Source organism: Stegostoma tigrinum, chromosome 8 (assembly GCF_030684315.1).
Source record: "Stegostoma tigrinum isolate sSteTig4 chromosome 8, sSteTig4.hap1, whole genome shotgun sequence".
Classification (NCBI taxonomy): domain Eukaryota; kingdom Metazoa; phylum Chordata; class Chondrichthyes; order Orectolobiformes; family Stegostomatidae; genus Stegostoma; species Stegostoma tigrinum.
In genome coordinates, this window is record NC_081361.1 from 60176657 (window position 1) to 60188958 (window position 12302).

Here is a 12302-nt window from a genome sequence, read left to right on the forward strand (position 1 = left end):
AACGGGATGACTTTTTGTAATATCCTATCTCTACGATTGCTAAGCATATTATTATGTAATGTTGAGTGTTCTGCAAAAAAATGTAAATAATAAACTTGCAACAATGTTTCAATAATGTCAAAAAGGAGATTTAAGTCCTAAAATTTCCACTGCACAACTATGGCAGAGTTGGACCTCTAGCAACTTTCAGGTAGTTGACTTTGCCAGATGTTGCAGGTTCATCTAATTTATACAATGTATGCTATTTAAGCACAGCTTATCAACAATATATCTAATACAATAATGGAGTATACTGTAATGCAGCTGCCAAAGTGTCCAAGAACAGAAAATGGCTAAAAATTAACTGCTGAGGAAAATGAGGAGGCAGAATAATAGAAACTTAAGGAATATACTTAGGACAAGAAGCCAGAAATAGAATAAAGCTAAAAAAACTGCTTTTGATTAAAGGGGAAATGTAGCAATGGAGGAAGCAGGCAATGTTTGGAACAAGGATGACAATCAGTTTGAAGAAATGAATATGAGATTTCAGGCATCCAAACTAACATGTTCTTCTGAGAAAGATTAGGAACAAGAGAAACATAGTATTTGAAAGCAGTTCTCTGGGTCTGCCAAAAATGTGCTTTACGCTTTTTGAAGGAGGCTATTTTGGCAATGAGTATCACCTCTTCAACTCTCAGGACAGTTTTACAGCACAAGAAAAAAAGCTAAATGCTTCAGCAGGACAGCCAAGGTAAGCCCCATATACATGTTTCATTCCATTCATTAGCCTCATGGGACTAAGAAGAGTCAGACTTGAAAGTAGGAGGTATTAATCCGAAACAGATGTTCTAGTCTGTGGCTCCCAAATCTACTGATTCACTTTATTAGCACCTAGCTTGTATTTGAAGAATTCTGGATGCACGTTACACTTACAGAGAGGCACCAAAGAACCGCTTGAAAAGATCAATGGCACATAGTGATGGCCCCAGCATAGCCCTACATAATTTGCATTACCAATAACTAAGAAGGATTCAAACTTCAACTTTGGTGTATCTCAGTTACACAATAAGTTCAAGTCCTGTAAATTTCAGTACCTGGGGCCAGAATCACAACATTTTTGCACCAAAATTAAAACTGAAATTGAACATCCTGACACATTCTGTCAAAGAGAAGTTTCTTCGCATTTTTTTAAGTAATACTTGGCTTTGAGTTTGTTATGGAGAGATTTTAATTTTGTTAAGTTTCTTTATGCTTTCTGAAGATCTTTGATGGTCCCAATGTTTTTCGCTGCACTACCAAGAGTAAAATGTCAGGTTCAGCTTTCCAAGTTGTTTCATCACCTTCTTGACTCAACACAGTCAAACATCTATGGCAACAGCCTTCAGGTTGTTTTCCACCATCTTCACTTTACTCATGGCCCTTTTAACCCTCAGTTCTGAACACTGTCAGTCGCTTCATTGACCCTGCTTTCTTTTCCACTCTCTATTACATCTCTTGCATGCAATTCATATTTCATGTCAAATACAATTTTTCAGGAAGGTAACAATGCACAGACAAAAGATTAAATAAATCAGAACAAAATCAAAGCACTAACTTTACACTTAAAAAAAGAGCTGTCTGGGATATTGTCTAAGGGTGTCACTGTTGTGGATTGTCCCTTTCATTCTACAAACGAGAACAATGCAAGACAATAAACAAATCACTCAGCATAACACTCTTCAAATGCACAATGTCAGAAGCACAGTTGGCAGAAGCAGAATCGAAAGACTTTCTCTAATGGACAGGGAAGGCTCATAGGTCTACAGAAAATTCTGGAGATGAGGTCATGGTGACTCCTGTACTTCTTTATACTTTGGAAACTTGGCTAATGTGCAGCAAGCCATTCAAAACACTCTAGTACGACCAGTCATGCCTTCAAAAATTCTTACACATCGAAAGCAAGAAAGGTGGTTTGACACCAGAATCCTCTCCCTAGCCAGAATGCAAAGCATTAAAGCGTTCATCACTCCAAATCAACCCCACTGTAGTTCAGATGTTTGACACCAGTCTCACAAAGCAGTTGCTCTACTAGGGTCTTCATTAGAACAGGGGATTTCCAGGAAAACAACACAAACACTTTTGGGAGATCCTCAATGTATTCCTGAAGAAATCAAATATACCAGTTGACCCATGGGTGTCTCCGGCTTGTAACTGATCAAGGCAGAGAATGTTCATTCTAGAGGATGTTGTATGAGATGACGGTTCTGCAAGGTTAATGTTGGAAACTGCACCGAGTTCCATCCAACTGGGTAATGTCATACAGCAGTGGTGGGGGGACGGTGGGTTCAGAAATCAGGACAGAACAGCCCTGGGTCCTGAAGTGGACAAATGCATCATATATGTCACTGAGGTAATCGGAGACAATGTCTAACTAGCTAATATAATTTGTAGATAATTGCTATAAGCAATAAAATACATCTCACTAAAAATCACGGGTGGTTGCTCTGCTACCACTGTAAACTAATTAGGCTGTTTAACCAGTCAAGGGAAGACAACTGATAGTGCAACTTTCTACCCACAGATACCATAGAAGGCAGTGAACACATCAAAAGGCTGTCAGAAACACACAGAGATGATGTCGATGAGTTGGAGAAAGACAACAAACCTCCCATCAATTTGTCTAACTGACCCTTCCGGTACCATCAGCTCCACTTGTGGCAAAGTCTTCAGATTGTGCATTGGACACGTCGGCCTCTCAGACGCTATCATACTGGAGTGGAGGCAAGTCATTCTTAATCCCAATGAGCTGGCTGCGAAAGAAGAATTATCTGGGTTTTAGCATGTTCGTCTGCTGCTGCTGCTAAAATTGAGCCAGAAATTCATGACACTGTTGTATCTTGGAAATGGTATATGGTTAGCTGAAGGGCACCAGTGCATCTTGGGAAGTGTTACTGTGGGCTGCTTTGCCTTGAAGGGTTTATCAGAATAGGCAATGTGCAATGTTTTGGAGAAATAATGCAACCTTACTAATTTGTAAACAATCACATCCCCATAATTGGAGAGAAGCCCTATGACCATCAGTTCTGCTTCTGCCAACTGTGCTGCATTGTGGGAAGAGATTGGTTCGTTCTGTGATTTGCACCGATACTATGCATTTTTGAAGTTAATTCTGATAACAGGATATGCTATGCAAACATTTAAGGTTCACCTTCATCTTCACAGTTTAAGTTATATATTTGGCTTCTCAAATCTCCAACATTATTACGCAGGGTGGATGCACACCCAATGCAAAGTTGTCAGAGGTTTGCTGAATCACTGCCATACTGCTCCTGTGTGGTAATTTATGTTCCAGAGGCAAAACTGGGTGATCTGATTCATAACTTTGACATTCACCACATCATTGCCGGTGAGGAAGAAAAGTCAATTGCCTTGTTTGAGATTTGTAGATTTATTTAATTCAGTCACTGGTCCTGAAACGTTTAAAAGAACACAAGGCCCAAAACCTTTCCCAACTTGAACTAATATTTCATCATTTATTTATCGAGCTTGAGAAGGAACAATCAAACACTCTATGATGCCTGTTCAATTATGATGAACAGTTATTAAAAGGCAGGAAATCACTGGTAAAATCAAATTGAAGTTGGTTAAATTTATGAAAACAGTCTGCAATGTCCAAAGAGATTAAGAGAGAAACCAATTTTTTGGGGGCAATCTATTGATGTGAATTGATTTCCTGTTTAACTTAGGCAGAGGCCAGCAAAATCCACAAGACGTTTACAGAGTCAACGTTCCAGCAGTCCCCCTCAATAAGGAACTGGATCACTGCATGCTTTGAGATACAGATCAGGAAAGCTGCTTAAACATTCTGTCAAAATGAGAGGTCTAACAGGAATGTACAGGTTCAGGGGGAAGGGTAGCAGAGGATCCTCCAATCAATGAAAAGGTCAGCACCAAAGATGTAAGTTCTATACCAATGAACTACCTTCTCACTGATCCTACAAATTCTGGAGGGCGTGGACTTACACAATTTCAGTGTAGCTGGTGGGGTTGCAAATCCTATAATAACCACAGCCCCCACAGTGACAAGAACTTTTTGAAAACACTGGCTCAAAAAAGCTTTTGGTAGGAATAGCTCAAATCTCCCTTCGGGAAGTAGTGCAAGCAATCACATTTAGTTCTAGACTTGCTCACTGAGCCAATGTGTTTGACTGCAGATGTTTCATCACCCTGCTCAGTAACCACGTCAGTGCACCTCCAGTGAAGCATTGTGCAATCAAACACAATGGCTCAGCGAGCAAGGATACAATCTCAACTACAACCTGAGCTACAAGTCTTCTCAAAACCTTTGAATCACATTTAGTCTTCAGCTCTGTTTCTTTTGGAATTCCACAAGTTTCACATTTGAGAATGGCAGAATACTAGCTGATCCCAAGAAATTTCATGGCCTATGCATATAAATTCATTGTCAAAATATGTCTTAACATTCAGGTTGTCGCTTTTTAATTAATTTCCCTATGAGGAGCTAAATATTCAAATTTCTACTTCAGGAAAGTATTATGTTCTTTTTCTTTTTCTTGTTAAGCACACTTGCTTAAATTTAGACATAAATTTTATGTGATACTCTACTATATCCCAAGAGCAAGCTCAGTCCCATTGAGCCAGTGGTTAACTCCGGTAGGTGAAATAATTAACAAAAAGACTATTCTTCTAATTAGTAGAGGCACATTGCTGAAAGCTCATTTAGTTATCATGGTTAGTGAAAATATTCCCAAAAGGCACAAAGAGTCAGGGTTCACTTGCCAATTAAAAAGGACTGATGCACAAAGGATTAAAAAATGTAATTGTGGCATTTCATTTCATTTTTTGTTTTACATCCAATTACTTTCCTTTCTTCTATAAAAGGTTTTTATTTGATGGGTAGAGCCTCCCCAGCCCTTACATCTTTCTAGTCCCATATCCAACTCATTTTTCTTCATATGCATAGAATTACACAGACTATCCAGCAGACAAACAGGGCATTCAACCCAGCCAGTCCATAGTCCACCCAAGCTTTTGGTCACAAGGTTTTTTAGTTTAGAACAGAATGGATTTTACTGTACCAGATCATAAAAGACAAACACCAAACATTAGTTTCAGTAACCATTAAGACGCCAAAGCCCAGATTCAACACAAGTCCAACAAACAAATTCTGGTCAATTACAAACTTTCCATCACACAGTAAATGGGAAATTTAACTAAAATGAACCTTACAAACAGTGGACTTCAGCAGCCTACTTAGTATAACGCTTATCTCAATCACAAAGCTCTACCTTCTTTACGTAGAATTTCAACTTCCCTTTTCTTAGGATTTGATTTGACCTTCAGCCAAACATAGTAAGGTGAGGTTTGGCCTCTTGTTAATAAAGTTTAACACCCTTTATTAAATATAATTATATAGAAAGGGTTGTAACAGGACATTTTCTGGAAATTTACAGGCTCAGATGCCTGTTCCATATGATCTGAAATCAATATGATGTCACTCCTTTTGCACATGCTCTGCAGTTATTCTTGAATTCGAGGCACAATTAATCATTTGCTCGATAGATAACAACAAGAACAACCAATTTTGATCTTGATTTTGATTTTATTGTCATGTGTACCGCAATACATTGAAAAGCTTTGTTTACGAGCACTAAATGCAGCTCAGAGCAAGCAAAGGATATACAGATCAAAAAGACTTAGAGGTATGCCGGTTACATTGCAGTTTACATTATTTGGGGCTAGAGTCCATTCGCCGGTCTAATAACAGCCAGAAAGCAGCTTTTCCTGAACCAGCTCGTGTACACATTCAGGCTTCTGTATCTTCTGCCTGATGTAAGTGGTTGTAGAGATCCTTACTGGGATGCAATGGGTCTTTGATGATGTTGGCAGCCTTTCCACAGCAGTGAGCCATGTAAATGATGTCCATGGATAGAAGATTAGCTTCCATGATGGTCTGGGCTGTGCACACCACCTTCTGTAGTTTCTTACAGTCCTGGGCAGAGCAGTTGCCACAGCAGGCTGTTATGCACCGGGACAGAATGCTTTCCATAGTGCATCTGTAGAAGTTCATAGAATCATAGAATCCCTACAGTGTGGAAACAGGCCATTCAACCCAACAAGTCCACACTGCCCCTCCGAAGAGCATCCCACCGAGACCCATTCCCCTACCTCTACATTTCCCTTGTCTAACCCACCTAACCTAAAAATCCCTGGGCACTATGGGCAATTTAGCATGGCCAACCCACCTCCTCTGCACATCTTTGGACTGTGGGAAGAAACCGGAGCACCCAGGGGAAACACACGCAGACACGGAGTGAACATGCAAACTCCACACAAACAATTGCCAGAGGCTAGAATTGAACTTGGACACTCGGCACTGTGAGGCAGCAGTGCTAACCACTGGGCCACCATGCCACCCTACAAGTTGGTGAGGGACCTTATAGACATGCCAAATTTCCTGAGCTACCTGAGGAAGAGGCACATTGTGCCTTCTTGACTGTCACATTTACGTGGCAAGTCCAGGACAGGTCTGTTATTGTCATTCCTAGGAACTTGATGCTCTTGATTCTCGGCCTCATTTCCATTGATGTGGTTGGGGGAGGGGGCGTGTTCTCCTGCTTTCGCTCTGAAGCCAATGATTTGCTGATGTTACAGATTGTTTTCATTGCACCACGTCACCAAGCCCTCGATCTCCCTTCTTTAGTTTGGCTCGCTGTCGTTACATATCCATCCGACTACGGTGGTGTTGTCAGTGAACTTGTAGATGGTGTTCATTCAGAATTTAGCAACACAATCATATGTGTATAGGGAGTACAGTAGGGGGCTGAGGACACATCCTTGGGGGAATCTCCAGTGTTGAGTGTTATTGTGGGGGAGGTGCAGTTCCCTCTCTTCACTGATTGCAGTTTTCACTGATTGCAGCCTATGGGTCAGAAAGCTGAGGATCCAGTTGCAGAGGGTTGGAGCAAAACCAAGGTCACGCAGTTTTGACATCAGTCTGGAGGAGATAATGCTGTCGAAGGTGGAGCTGTAGCCAATGACCAGGAGTCTGATGTCGGTGTTTTTGTTGTCCAGATGTTCCAGGGAGAGCGCAAGGCTAGGGACATGGCATCCTTTGTGGACCTGTTATGTCAGTAGGCAAACTGTAGGGGATCGAGGCAGGTAGGACCCTGGAGTTGATGTGGTCCACTGTTACATTGGCACCATCCCCCACCTCTTCCTCCGTTACATCAATGACGGGATCAATGCCACCTCATGCTCCTGTGAAGAGCTTGAATAGTTCATCAACTTTACTAACACCTTTCACTCCACTCCCAAATTCACCTCAAACATCTCCAACACCTCCCTCTCCTTCCTGGACTAGCCCATCTCCATCTCTGGTGACTGCCTCAAAACCGGTCTATTTCAAACCCACTGACTCCCACAGCTACCTGGACTACAACTCCTCTTACCCATCTTCCTGCAGGAATGTGAACGCTTACTCCCAATTTCTCCACTTCTGCTGCATCTGGTCCCAAGATGGAGCATTCCAGATCTACTCCCATTTCAAGGACCACAACTTCCCCACTTCAGTGATCAAAAATGCCCTCAACCTCTTGTGTTTCTTGCACTTCTGCCCTCATACCCCCTTCCCCAATAAAAATAAAGACAGAGAGTCCCTCTGGTTCTCACATTTCACTCCACCAACCTTCGTATCCAATGCATTATTCTCCGCCACCTACAATCTGACCCCATAACCAAAGAGTTGTTCCCCTCCCCACCCCATCAACTTTCTGTAGGGACCACTCTCTCTGCAACTCCCTCATCTGCTCCACACCCTCCACAGCCCCACCAGACTCAGCACCTCTCCCTGAAACTGCAGGGATTGCTACATTTGCCCCTAAACTTCCCCCCCTCACCTCCATTCAAGGCACCAAACAAACCTTCCACATTAGACAGGGATTCACCTGTACATCCTCCATCTTGGTCTACTGCATCTGCTTGGTCCCGATGTGGCCTCCTCTACACCAAATGTAGACTCAGAGACCGTTTTGTGGAGCATCTATGCTCTGTACATGACAAATGACAACACCTTCTAGTCACCAACCACTTTAACTCCCCCTCCCATTCCCTGTGTGAAATGTCCATCCTGGGCCTCCTCCAGCGCCACAATGACACCATCCGCAAAGTGGAGGAGCAGTACCTCATGTTCCACCTTGGGAGCCTGCAGTCCATTGGCCTAAACATAGAATTCACCAGCTTTAAAGACTCCCCACCCCGGCCTCATCCCATGTCCACATCTCCCTCTCATATACGTCTCCTTGACCGATCACAACCCGTCCATCTTCTTTCCCACCCATCTACCCCACCCTCCCCAACAACCAATCACCAATCAATCACCACCCGACCTTTCTCCAGCCCCACACACCCTCAACCTGACACAACCTGTCTATCTTCTCTCCCACCTATCCACCTCAGCCTTCCCACTTACAAAAACCCACTACGCCCAACCTGTATCCACCTATCTTCCATCACACCTATCTTCCCCCGGCACCACTACTCCTCCCTCTATTTATTTCCCAGCTCCCTCCACCCTCCCCCATTTCTGAAGGGTCCCAACCTGAAAAGTCAACTTTCCTGTTCTTCTGATGCTGCCTGACCTGTGTTCCTCCAGCTCCACACACTGTATTGACAATAACTTCACTGGTCTTGCACTCTGTCTAGTTCCCCCAAATGCTTTTTGCCATACAATGACCAGAATTGTACAATATGCTCAATGTGTGGCCGAACGAAGGTTTGATATATGCAGAGCATAACTCTACTTCTCAAATCTATCCCTCCAGGAATAATTCCTAATGTTTTGCTTGTTTTTTTTGTTTTTATTGATTTTACTTTGCTTGTGTTTTACTGATTTCATTAACTTTATTGATACTTTTAGGAATTTGTGTATTTGTAGTCCCAGCTCCTTTTGCTCACCTACCTCAATCGAATTACTATATTCTAAGAAAAAGTTGATTTTTTAAACATGCCTCACATTTATGTATTGAAATTCATCAACTGTATGCCCAATATACAATTTATTAATGCATTTTTCTAATTCATTGATCTCAGAATTGACTATCCCTCTCATTTAGTAAATTTAGAAATTATGCTTTTATTTCTGATGATTTGGCCCAATGAACGTATGAACAAATAACTTAGAAGTACGTTGTTAACTAAAAAAAAATCGACAATGGAAAACATCATTGCCAAAACTGACTAGTTTCCACTTGGGGAAGAGGGTGGTAAAACATTTCTTCTATGAACATAAGAGAACTTCCCCGTGGGATTCATTAATTTGAAGGTTGGAACATGAATTGGGATAGTTTTTCCCTATTAGGCTATGGAGTATCTGGCAAACCATTATGTTCCTTTACAGCACACCATTTTACAAAGTTCAATCTGAAATCAAAACTCAGGCCTTCCAAGTCTGCATGGCTCAGGACTACATGTGGAACAGCTTATTACAATTTATTTTATTCTCTCCACCTTCACCATGGATGGCAGCTTTCCGGTGATAGCTTGACCAAGTGGGATTCATTACCCAATGTGCTACTTTGTCAAATATTGCTGCAATGAGTTGACTGGGAAATTCAGTCAGCAGGGAAGCTGAATGAAAGTAGAACATTTCTCCACCCACCTGGTGAAAAATTCCATTTTACAAGCTGTGTTGTTCCATGACTGGCTCAAAACCCAGTTCAGCCGGGTTTGCTTAATGCCAGGAAACCATTGGCATTTATCATTTCTTTTTCGAGAAGTTGACTCCTTTTAAACTATTCAGTATATCTGAATCTGTTTTAAAAAAATGCAGATTCAACTGACCAATGCCTTTGATAATAACCAAAAATGGTATTCTGGCTTGTACACAACATTTACTTGTCCGTGGAATCTAGAACCCATAACTGTTCTAATCATCAAGCTTCAGATTTTAATACATTTACAGTTTCCTCTTGCGTGACACAATAATATTTAAGATTCTTGTATTTCCAGGAAAGCAAACGGTTTCACTCAAGGCAATCATACAGCACAGAGGGAAGGCATTCCGCCCATCAGGAGTGTTTTTGCATACATGTACATGTAGGTTCTGTGAAAGAATGAAGAAATTAATCTCTATCCTCTGCTTGCTTCCAACAGCACATAACCCATCCTTTGTTAGCATTACTATTTAATCTGATTCAACAATATTTCCAGGTGGTGTCAGTGTTATCATTGTAAGTAGAATTATAATAGAGGTGCAGCAGAATGTTAGTTCAAACCTGTAATAATTTAAACAATGTATATCACCAATTATTTTTAAAAATGCTGCACTACCCTACCCACAAGCCAAACTCTCATAAGGTTTAGTATTGGATTCCATAAACTTCAGCGGCTTCTTGGCTGAATGTGTGGCATGTTGTGCCATTTACCAATACAGATTAGAGGATGTCAGGTTACATTCTTGTCTACTGTGTATTATCTGAGGCAGTCAGGCTGTATGACATAACCCACCCAAGTACACTTTCCATTTGGTGTGTCCTTTTTGTGAAAGTTGGCAAGCATGATGCCTTATCAAAACCCAAGAAGCAAAAAAAGTTTATTAACTGCAACCTTAGTTTCATTAAATCAGAGATGAGCAAGTTCAGCTGGAATGCTCATGCACAGGGGGCGTACAAGAATTATCACAGGTCCTAATAGCAAGTTCATTCCTCTAGATCTCACAAATAAGCTAAACCAGCTGATCTTCAACAACACCCTGTAAATCTGCTTGGCTGAGGAATTTGATTACCAAATACATCTGAGCAAAGATTGATTCAGTTCCAAATTCCAATCACCCCCAGAGTTATTTCCTTGCAACTAAAACAATCCCCCTTAGTTCATCTTCTGGGAAATCGGTGATGCTCTGTCAAGTTCGTATCTGTGCTGCAAATCTCAGTGTAATTAAAAGTTACGTTACTGTTTTAGTCAAAGATCAAATTCTCTGGCCAGTGTTCTGAACTAACTTAACTTCCTACTTTTAAGAGATCTCAATTTGTTTTCCTTGTATATGCATACTAGCTTCATTGCAGAGGTTTCCCAGTTTAGAAAATAGTCACAGGCAGTGCCAACTATTCAAAGATCTGTATTAGAACGTTCTACAACTTTCAGTTCTGCCAATCAGCGCCACTTGCACTGGGAAACCATTGTCTGGATGATGTCAGCCTAGATTTGCAAATATGAGTCAAAAAGTATTACTGGAGGCAAAATATTTCCACCATATAATGTGGTGACAAATACTACATAGCAAATTTGCACTTCCTTCTAACTAAGCCAGTAGATTTGAAAGGAAGATATATAGTCAGATCAGGAATAGCTCTAAACATGTTGCACACCATGTTAAGACCATAATCCCATCCGGTCTGTTTGCTCTGAAAGGAGGTATTCAAACAATGGATGAAGTTCAGGAAACCACAACAAGGATGAATCCCAGACTTTTCTGGCTACTTAAGCAATTGCACTGCGGCACCACTATGTAAAGACCGCTAATTAAATCACTCCATGTTCCTTTGGTATCTGGGCCACTTTACTAATAGATATTTTTAAATCAACCTGTTCAGACATGACTGGGGCAGGTGGGATTTGAACCAGGACCTTCTGGTCAGAAATTGAGACACGACCATTGCGCCACAACAAACCCAACCACTTTACTCATACCTTTGCCAAAATGACCTTAAAAGGAAATTATCATGGCCCTGGCCCAATTAAAATCAATGGCAATTGTGCTTTTCCTGCACTTAATCAGTTTTCCCACTGCTGCCACTTAGATTGAAACAATGCGCTGGTGACCTTAGTGCAGCATGATTTATAGACTTTAAATGTAGTGACTGATTGCATTTAAATGATGTGCTAACATGTTTCTGATCAGAGATTGTTGAAAGACAAGTCCTCAAATTCATGGCCTTGTTATGGCAAAAAAGAATCACAAATGATTGAAGTATTCCATAAACTACATTTCTTTTTATTGTTGATTAAGAGTTGCACACCTTTGAAATTTTGACAGAAAATCCTACTCAAATAAGCTGAGCCGAAGATTACAGACAAGTTACTCCAAAGATTATTGGCCCATAAATGCAAGAGGCTGAAGGATTTTTAGATGGTATTGGCCATAACTCTTCCCTCATAATTACGGTGACTTATATGAAATGTCAGCCTCATGAATTTGTTAATCTGATTAAAAGTTGTACCCAACATTAGAAAAACATAGAACATAGAACAATACAGCGCAGAACAGACCCTTCGGTTGCACTGACCTGTGAACTAATCTAAGCCCCTCCCCCTACACTATCCCA

General features: G+C 41.1%; 1 protein-coding gene across 2 annotated transcripts in view; it reads right to left on the reverse strand.

Annotated features, from left to right (window-relative positions):
- The window catches only part of LOC125456043 (metalloprotease TIKI2-like), a 383081-nt gene that overhangs the window by 193485 nt on the left and 177294 nt on the right, over positions 1–12302 (reverse strand). The window lies entirely within an intron of this gene.